Source organism: Triticum dicoccoides, chromosome 5B (genome assembly GCF_002162155.2).
Source record: "Triticum dicoccoides isolate Atlit2015 ecotype Zavitan chromosome 5B, WEW_v2.0, whole genome shotgun sequence".
Taxonomy (NCBI): domain Eukaryota; kingdom Viridiplantae; phylum Streptophyta; class Magnoliopsida; order Poales; family Poaceae; genus Triticum; species Triticum dicoccoides.
Window position 1 is genome coordinate 684,621,112 of NC_041389.1, and position 8,698 is coordinate 684,629,809.

An 8,698-nucleotide genomic window follows, 5' to 3' on the forward strand; every position below is an offset into this window, starting at 1 on the left:
CGCCGCCCCCTCTCGCCCATGCCGGCCGGCCTCCCTCGCCCACCGCGCCGCCTCTCGCCCGCCCTCAACGCCGCCGCCCCCTCTCGCCCACGTACAGAGAGCTAGCGAGATCGTGGAGAGGGAGAGAGAATTTTTTTTGTTCTTTTTAATTTTAACTAGTTAATTAGTTTAACAAAAACGGTAAAATAACTTAACAAAAAATGTATAACCGTAAAATAACTTAATTAACAAAAAACGTATAACTTAACAAATAACCGTAAAATTTGATAATCAACAAAAAAAACGTATATACGGAGTGGGGGCGGCGAGGGGGGCGGCGATGCGCGCGGTGTTTTTTTTAGGGATCGAGAGGGGGCGGCGAGGGTTATACATGTGTGTTGTCCTCGCCTCCCTCTCCGTGACGCCGTCGTCTGCCGCCCCGTCTCGCGCTCTACCGCGACACCCTCTCCCACCCCTTCCTCGCCCCCTCCTTTTGCCACCGCCCTTTCGCCACCGCCACCGCCACCGCCCCCCTTCTTCACTTAATTAATTTGTTTTTACTACATGTTTTCAGGACTGACATAATGGCGGACGATAGAGCTGACCCGATTATGGACAACTATGATCCGGACGGTGAAGCACATATGTTCGGCATCATAAACGGCGATATTCTATATGTGCCGACCGGACAAGAAGAAGATGATATCTCTTCTTATGTGAACCTTGACGGTGAAGATGAAGGGTGCCGTCAGCAAGATGATGCCGAACAAACGTCGATAAACGACGATCTTCAAATGGAAGTAGCAACCACCTCCGGCGCCGAGGTATATATATACATTGAGCCTCTGGTGATACAAACTAACTGATTTGAATAAATATGTGTGGACTAACGCGCGCGACTCTCTTTCTTATTTTAGCCCTCGGCCGGATCGTCGAAACAATCGAGTACGTCGTCAAAGCGTGGCGCAACCAAGACGATGAAACAAGGAGAAACATGCACCATCGAGGTTGTCGACAGTGCAACCGGCAGGCCGCTGGAGCCCCGCAAGAACGCCACCAAGTTTGTCAACCAATGCGGAGCCATTGTTAGAGACAACGTCTCGATCACCGTCCAGGAGTGGAATAAGCCAAAGAAGGCACGAATTGCTGGTTTCACTTTTGTCGATAAGAGAACAAAAAAAGATTGCTTCAAGAAGCTTATGGAACATTTCATTCTACCTCCGGAATACAACAAATTTGATGAGGAGGGTAACAAGATTGAGGAAAACAAGGAGAGGAGGAGGCTAGTCAAACAGTTCGCTCTTCATAAGATGGCCGACGCATTCCGGAAATTCAAGCAAAATCTAGCCCATGACTTTGTCAAGCAGAACAAGACTCCGGATTTCAAAGGACGATATGAGAAACTGAAACATGATTGGCCAGAATTTGTGAAGCAAAAGAAATCGGAGCAGTTCATTCAAATATCGAAAAAAATAAGGAAAATGCGGCTAAGAAGGAGTACAATCATATTATGGGGCCAGGAGGGTATCGCCTTTGGGAGCCTAGGTGGGAGAAGATGGAGAACGAGCTGAGGGCGCGAGGAATCCGTCCAGGTACGGAGGGATGGGACCCAAGGGCCAAAAGCTGGTGGTACGGGCATGGGGGAACGCTGAACCCGGAGACAGGGGAGTGTGTTTACCGGGGCAAAATAATTAAACCCACCCAAGCCCTTATTGACGCAATGAGGGATGCTCAAGAGGGGAAGATCAAGTTCAACAGAGAGAACGACGCGCTGACAAAAGCCCTCGGGAATCCTGAACACGGAGGACGTGTACGAGGCATGGGGCACATTCCGTGGAAAATAGGGTTCCCCCAGAACGATGACCCGTACGGTTACAGAAGCCGGAAGAGAAAGATGGATCGGGAAGCAGATGTTGTGGCGCGGTTGGCATCGGAAATGGATGTGATGAAGAAAACCATGAGTGTACTAGTAGCCGAACGAGATGCAGCTCGGGCGCAGCATGAAGATCATCCAGCGGATCTTAGAAGCCAGCAGCGGAGAAGCAGTGTGGCTTCCACGGAGGCCCCACCGGCTGGTGCAGATGCACCGATGATCGAAATTACTGCACCGGAGCCTCTGGTGGTCGAAATTACTGCACCGGAGCCTCTGGTGGTCGAAATTACTGCACCGGAGCCTCCTCGCTACCCCGTGGACGATATAAAGGAGATGAAAGAATGTCATCTGTATTATCCTATCGGGAACATGTCCATGAAGGTAGCCATCGGCAGTGCTTTACCATGTTTACCTGGAGCACTCCACCACAACAACCCCATTCAAGATGGCTATGCTCGTGTCACGGTGGAGGACATAGTCCAAGGGTTTGAGGACCTGGAGATTGACATTGCTACACCTGAAGGGGAGAAAAGACTTGGAGATGTCAAGCGCCATTTCATTCTATGGCAAAAGAAGTTTATCAAGTTTCCAGGCGAGGCGCCAAGGACAACAAGTCCACCCCCCTACGGTGGTGGCGGTTCACCTACACCTCCGTCACATCAGCCGACGCCCCCCAGTCCACAACGTCCGGCGGGTGATCAGACGCCGCCCCTCAGTCCTCGTCCGGCGGGTGATCAGACGCCGCCCCCCAATCCACCTCCGGCAAAGAAGCAGAAGCAGTCCTGGATTATTAACCCGGACCCTTATGTACCTAAGACCACAAAGGTACCGGAGCCATCATTGAAGCCTCTCCCCACAAGGCCTTGGGAACGTAGTGCCAAGGAAACTGCCGCGGCCGCGGCTGCTGATCATGAGAAATGGAAGGCGGACTGCAAGAAGAAAAGAGAGCCTGAGCCCAAGCCAGTATTTTCTGATGAGCAAAAGAAGTGGGCTAAGTCATTTTTGAGCACACCGTCCCAAGCCGCGAAGAATCTGCCTGACGACTATGCACGTGAACTTCGTAGGCAGGCACTCATGTTGAAGGAGAAGAAAGAGCGGGCGGAGAACCAGGAGAACAAAGCCTTGGAGGAGGCCGAGAAAACGGAATTAGAAAGTAAAAAAAGCGGGAAACGAGTTGCCCAGCTCGGGGAACAAAGTAAACAATCGATTGCCCCGCTTATAGTGAAAGCCGCCGGTCCGGATGACCCCGATATCATAGCAGCTGCGGCAACACATGGATTGACTGTAACGAGTGCCAGAGAACAAGCGGCCAACTTAGGTATTACTCTTCATGAACTGTTAGGCCTTGATGAGGCACCAGTGAAGGAGGTAGTAATTACATATGTGAAGAATGGGCCTCTCGTCGAGCCTGCGCAGGAAGAGGATCTACCTCCACAAATGAAAGGTCTGCTGAAATGGTACAAGGGTTACATAAAAAATAAAAACGCCAAAGAATATATTTATGCGGAAGTTAGATATGAGCATCACTTCAAACATTACAATGTACAAATTCATCTGAGTGAATTGTTCCAGCTTTTCAATCTGCGCGAGCTCGACAAATCTATCATCAGTTGCTACGTTCTGTAAGTGATTTATTTCTACCCCATCTCGTTCATATTGCCTGCACTATATATATGTCCTAACTATATTGTTGTGTCCGCTATTATACATGCAGAATGAAGATTAAGGAATGCAGAGTAAGGAACATCCATGATGTTGGGTTCATTGACCCACACATCGTTAATGGATATGTGTTGGAGCATCACCCTGCCGACATGGAGGCAGACCTGTGGCAGTTTCTTACAAAGCAGGAACTCAAAAGTGATATTCTATTTCCTTACCATTTTGGGTGAGTGTTTCTGTCTTGAGCACATTCTCTTTTGTTTACTCCATGCATGGTATGTGGCCGGCTAATCGATGAGTTATGCATGACGTACTGTGCATGTATCGTGTCCGCAGGTTCCACTGGATTCTGCTAGTAATTAAAGTTGACACCTCAGAATGTCTCGTCCACGACTCTCTGAATAAGGATCCAAAGCTTTGGGTCGACATGAGAAGAATGCTGCAGAAGTAATTATTTTCATTCATTTGCGCTCTATATCGATCGGCCTATTTCGTTCATTTCCTAATATCAAGTAACTAATAACTCTCTTGTTCATTTAATTTTCTTTGCCTCGTAGTGTTTGGAGACGGTTCGTAGATACAAAGGTCGGTGAATTCAAAAAAGAGCTAGAATTCAAAAGGGCAAAGGCTAAGAATGGTGAGGATATTCGGCCAGCGGGGACCAATCTATGTGCATACTATGTCTGTGAGATGATTCGGAGATACACCTCTGAGCGGGTTCCGAGTGATACCAATGCTCAGAGGAATAACCTCCGGATGATGCTTAGTCCAGAAGCTCGCTTCCGACCACTTCAAGAGGAACTAGCTGGATGGTTCAGGAGGGAAGTCCTCCATCCTAAAGGAGAACACCATTACAAGGACGTAGAACTTTATATGCATTAAATTATGTATGGAAACTTGTTCAAAATTGTATATGGTCATCCGATGATATTGAATATATATTGTATATTCCTCTTGAATTCTTTTTGGTTCTAATTTCAAATTTGTTTGAAATTGTACATTCATATGCATGTATGTAGTACCGTAGAATATGTGAAACTCCTTCAAAATTAAAATAAAGCACAAAAGAAATAAAACAATACAAATTAAACAGAAAACAGGTTTAGGGGGGGCTAAAACCCTAAACCTGCGGCGGCCTTTAGTCGCGGTTGGCCAGAAGAACCGCGACTAAAGGTCCTCCGCCCCGACGGCCGCCTGGCGCCCACGTGGACGGGCCTTTAGTCGCGGTTCTTAAGCAACCGCGACTAAAGGGTGGGGCCTTTAGTCGCGCCCGTTCGGTCGCGGTTGCGCAACCGCGACTAATGGCAGTTGCGAACCGCGACCAATGGCGCTTTTTCCACCAGTGCATGTCGTTGAGGATGAGGTTGCCTAGGTCGGGGAAGAAGTTGTTGTCGGCGAAGTCGTCGCTGCTAGCAGTCGTGCGAGTGTGCTCCCCAAAAACCTGATCGCCCCTCTTCCGTACAAGATCATGAGAGGCGGGGTTCCGGAGGCCTGCTGTCCCTTCTCGCGGTGCACGCTGAAAGGAGGGAAGGAGAAGACTTGCGTGGCGGCGCAATGATCTGGAATGGTGGTGCGAAACCATACGAAGTGGCGGCGGCTAGGGTAGACGTCTGCCTAACTATATAGTGCGGGCCGGGTAGGTCGTGGGAGTAAACCCCATGTCCGTCCGTTAATTATTAATTAATGACTCATTAATTTTTCCCGAGCAGCAAAAATATAGACAACATGCATAGCTCTATCCCGGCTCGGCTCAATACCGCAACCCGCGCGCGGCGCGTCGTGACGAGGCGTGGCGTGGCGAGCGAGGAGGAGGAGTGCGCGTGTAGGCCTCCTCTTCTCATGCTCATACAAGTGGTAGAAGAGCTCACCTTATAAAAAGGTTCAAGTCTCACTCAACTTTCGTGGTGGGACTAAACTTTAGTCTCACTCACTTCACTCACATGTGTGCATGAATGGGCCAAGAGAATTTTAGAATTTTAGTTGAGCTTTCGGCCAAAGGCCTACTAGCAAAATTCCAACAATCCCCCACAAAGTCTCATTGGCAAATCTCATCATTTAGTTCCAAAACATTGTTTATATACCGGTGCTTAGTGGGACTGTGAAGTTGAACTTCCACTTAGAGTTTTATGCTACACTAGATCACAACTTGAATAGTGGACTATGCCTTGAACTACAAGTTTTCTATGAGACTAGTTTCATACAAATTCTTGACCGATATTGGGCTGTCGTAAGGCTTCCCTGCGGGTGGAGCATATACGTCATACTCCAGGGTCTTTCATAAATTTATTAGAGAACATCCAATTCTCACTGCGACATTAACAATCAAATTCATATAGGTGTGTTCCTCAGGAGATGCTCTGCGGGATAACATCTCTGCTTACTCAAAAAAGCCACTTGGAACACATTAAGATAAATATCAACCTGCGCGCCATGCAGATCAGGAGAGTATTACATCTTCACGGAGTGGGATAATTAAAATAGGGATACTCTCCTCTCAGCTGACCAACAGCTTGTCTCCCACTTCTACTTCACGGGATCTCCGATCACATAGAGTGGGTTACCACTCACTTGTAGAAAACAGGGCTTTCGTTCGGGCCTGGCCAGCCCATTAGTCCCGGTTCAGTCACGAACCGGGACCCATGGGGGAATTCGTCCCAGTTCGTGAGCCCAGGGGGCCGGCCGGGGCCTCATGGGCATTGGTCCCGGCTCATATGGACCCATTTGTCCCAGTTCCAGGCACGAACCGGGACCAATGGTCCTCGCTCCTGGCCCACAATCATTGGTCCCGGTTCATGGCCGGAACCGGGACAGAATGCTGGGCTTTAGTCCCGATTTCTACCATGAACCGGGACAAATGAGTTGCCTATATATACCCCATAGCCACAGCAGAGCACTCCACAATGCTCTGTTTTTTCTGGTCGGCGAGGGGAGGGCATTTGGGTGCTCTAGCTCACCTCCTATGCACATGAGGTGTTCGATGAAATGTCCGGGCCACGCTAGTTAATTTTTCTCCTCCCGAAACTGGACCTCTGAGCTCCATTTTCCTCGAGATTTGTCTACGTTTAGCGGTTCGTCACGTCCCGTCCCCGTCTTCACCGCCGTCGATTGCCTGCGCCGATCTCGTCGCCGGCACCACCGTGGTGAGCCTTTTGTTCTTATCTTCTTTGTGAAAGAAAATAAATTCTTACTTCAGATAGATAACTTGTCTAATTTTCTTACTTTCATTATTTCTTGTTATTATATAGTGCGATGGTTTTGGTATCCGCCCCCGTCGGCCCTCGTCCTGTCTATGATTCGGATGTGGTATATATTATCTTTTGATAACTATTTGGTTCATTTATTGTTTATGACAATTATGCCGACCAACGTGACATAGATTTTATTTATCTAGGAGGTGGTTGAACCGGAAATTCCAACCGACCCTATTGTCGAGAGGTTAAATTTAGTTGAAGAAGAAAACAATTACTTGAAGGAAAAAATAAGAAAAATTGAGGAGGAGAAGATGATATTGGAGTTGCATGTTGCGGATGTCGTCGATGATCACAAGATCAAGATGGATGCAATGCGGTTGAAGATTAGAAAGATTAGAAAATATGTCATTCATACCGAGGCTTGGTATCATTATGAAGTTGGATCAGTTGTTACCTTGGTTGCGATTATGATCGCATTTGTTGTTGCATTGAAATGTTTTACATAATTTCAATGTATGGTTTAATTAGATGCTTTGGAGAGCTATATGTTGTTCAATGAGAACTATGTATGTAATTTGGTTTTAATGTGATGATGAACTTCTATTAATTTGGTCACTTATCTATTCATGAGAGGGTTGAAAATTGATGATGTGGCTTTGAATATATGGTGCATTTTGAACACAAAAAAACTATGGAGTTCAAATAAGTTCAAAAAAATGAAATCCCTTTGTAACAGACTAGTTTCGTGATGAAACCCTGATACTTCGAAAGAGATTGTCCGTTTTGTACACGAAGTGCATCCAGTTTTTTCCATAACCCTCTCTATTTTCTTGCACATGCTATGTGGGTGAAATGATAATACCATGCCAACTTTCAACCTTTTCAGAGTTCATTTCAAATGCTTTTCAATTTCATGGTCTTATAGCTCAAAATAATCAGTAAATGCATGAAAATAACAAATGAAGTCAGAAAGCGCTGAAAGTTGATGATGTGGCTTTGAATGGTGCATTTTGAACACAGAGAAACTATGGAATTCAAATAATTTCAAAAAAATGAAATCCCTTTGTAACAGACGAGTTTCCGTATGAAACCCTGATACTTCGAAAGAGATTGTCCGTTTTGTACACGAAGTGCATCCAGTTTTTGCCGTAACCCTCTCTACTTTCTTGCACATGCTATGTGGGTGAAATGATGATACCATGCCAACTTTCAACCTTTTCAGAGTTCGTTTCAAATATTTTTTAATTTCATGGTCTTATAACTCAAAATAATTAGTAAATGCATGAAAAATAACAAATGAAGTCAGAAAGGGTTGAAAATTGATGATGTGGCTTTGAATGGTGCATTTTAAACACAGAAAAACTATGGAGTTCAAATAAGTTTAAAAAATGAAAACCCTTTGTAACAGACGAGTTTCGTGATGTAACCCTGATACTTCGAAAGAGATTGTCCGTTTTGTACATGAAGTGCATCCAGTTTTTGCCGTAACCCTCTCTACTTTCTTGCACATGCTATGTGGGTGAAATGATGATACCATGCCAACTTTCAACCTTTTCAGAGTTCATTTCAAATGCTTTTCAATTTCATGGTCTTATAGCTCAAAATAATCAGTAAATGCATGAAAAATAACAAATGAAGTCATAAAGGGTTGAAAATTGATGATGTGGCTTTGAATCGTGCATTTTGAACACAAAAAAACTATGGAGTTCAAATAATCAAAAAAATGAAATCTTTTTGTAACAGACGAGTTTCCGTATGAAACCCTGATACTTCGAAAGAGATTGACTTTTTTACACGAAGTGCATCCAGTTTTTGCCGTAACCCTCTCTACTAGTGAAATGATGATACCATGCCAACTTTCAACCTTTTCAGAGTTCATTTCAAATGCTTTTCAAATTCATGGTCTTATAGCTCAAAATAATCAGTAAATGCATGAAAAATAATAAATGAAGTCAGAAAGGGTTGAAAATTGATGATGTGGCTTTGAATGGTG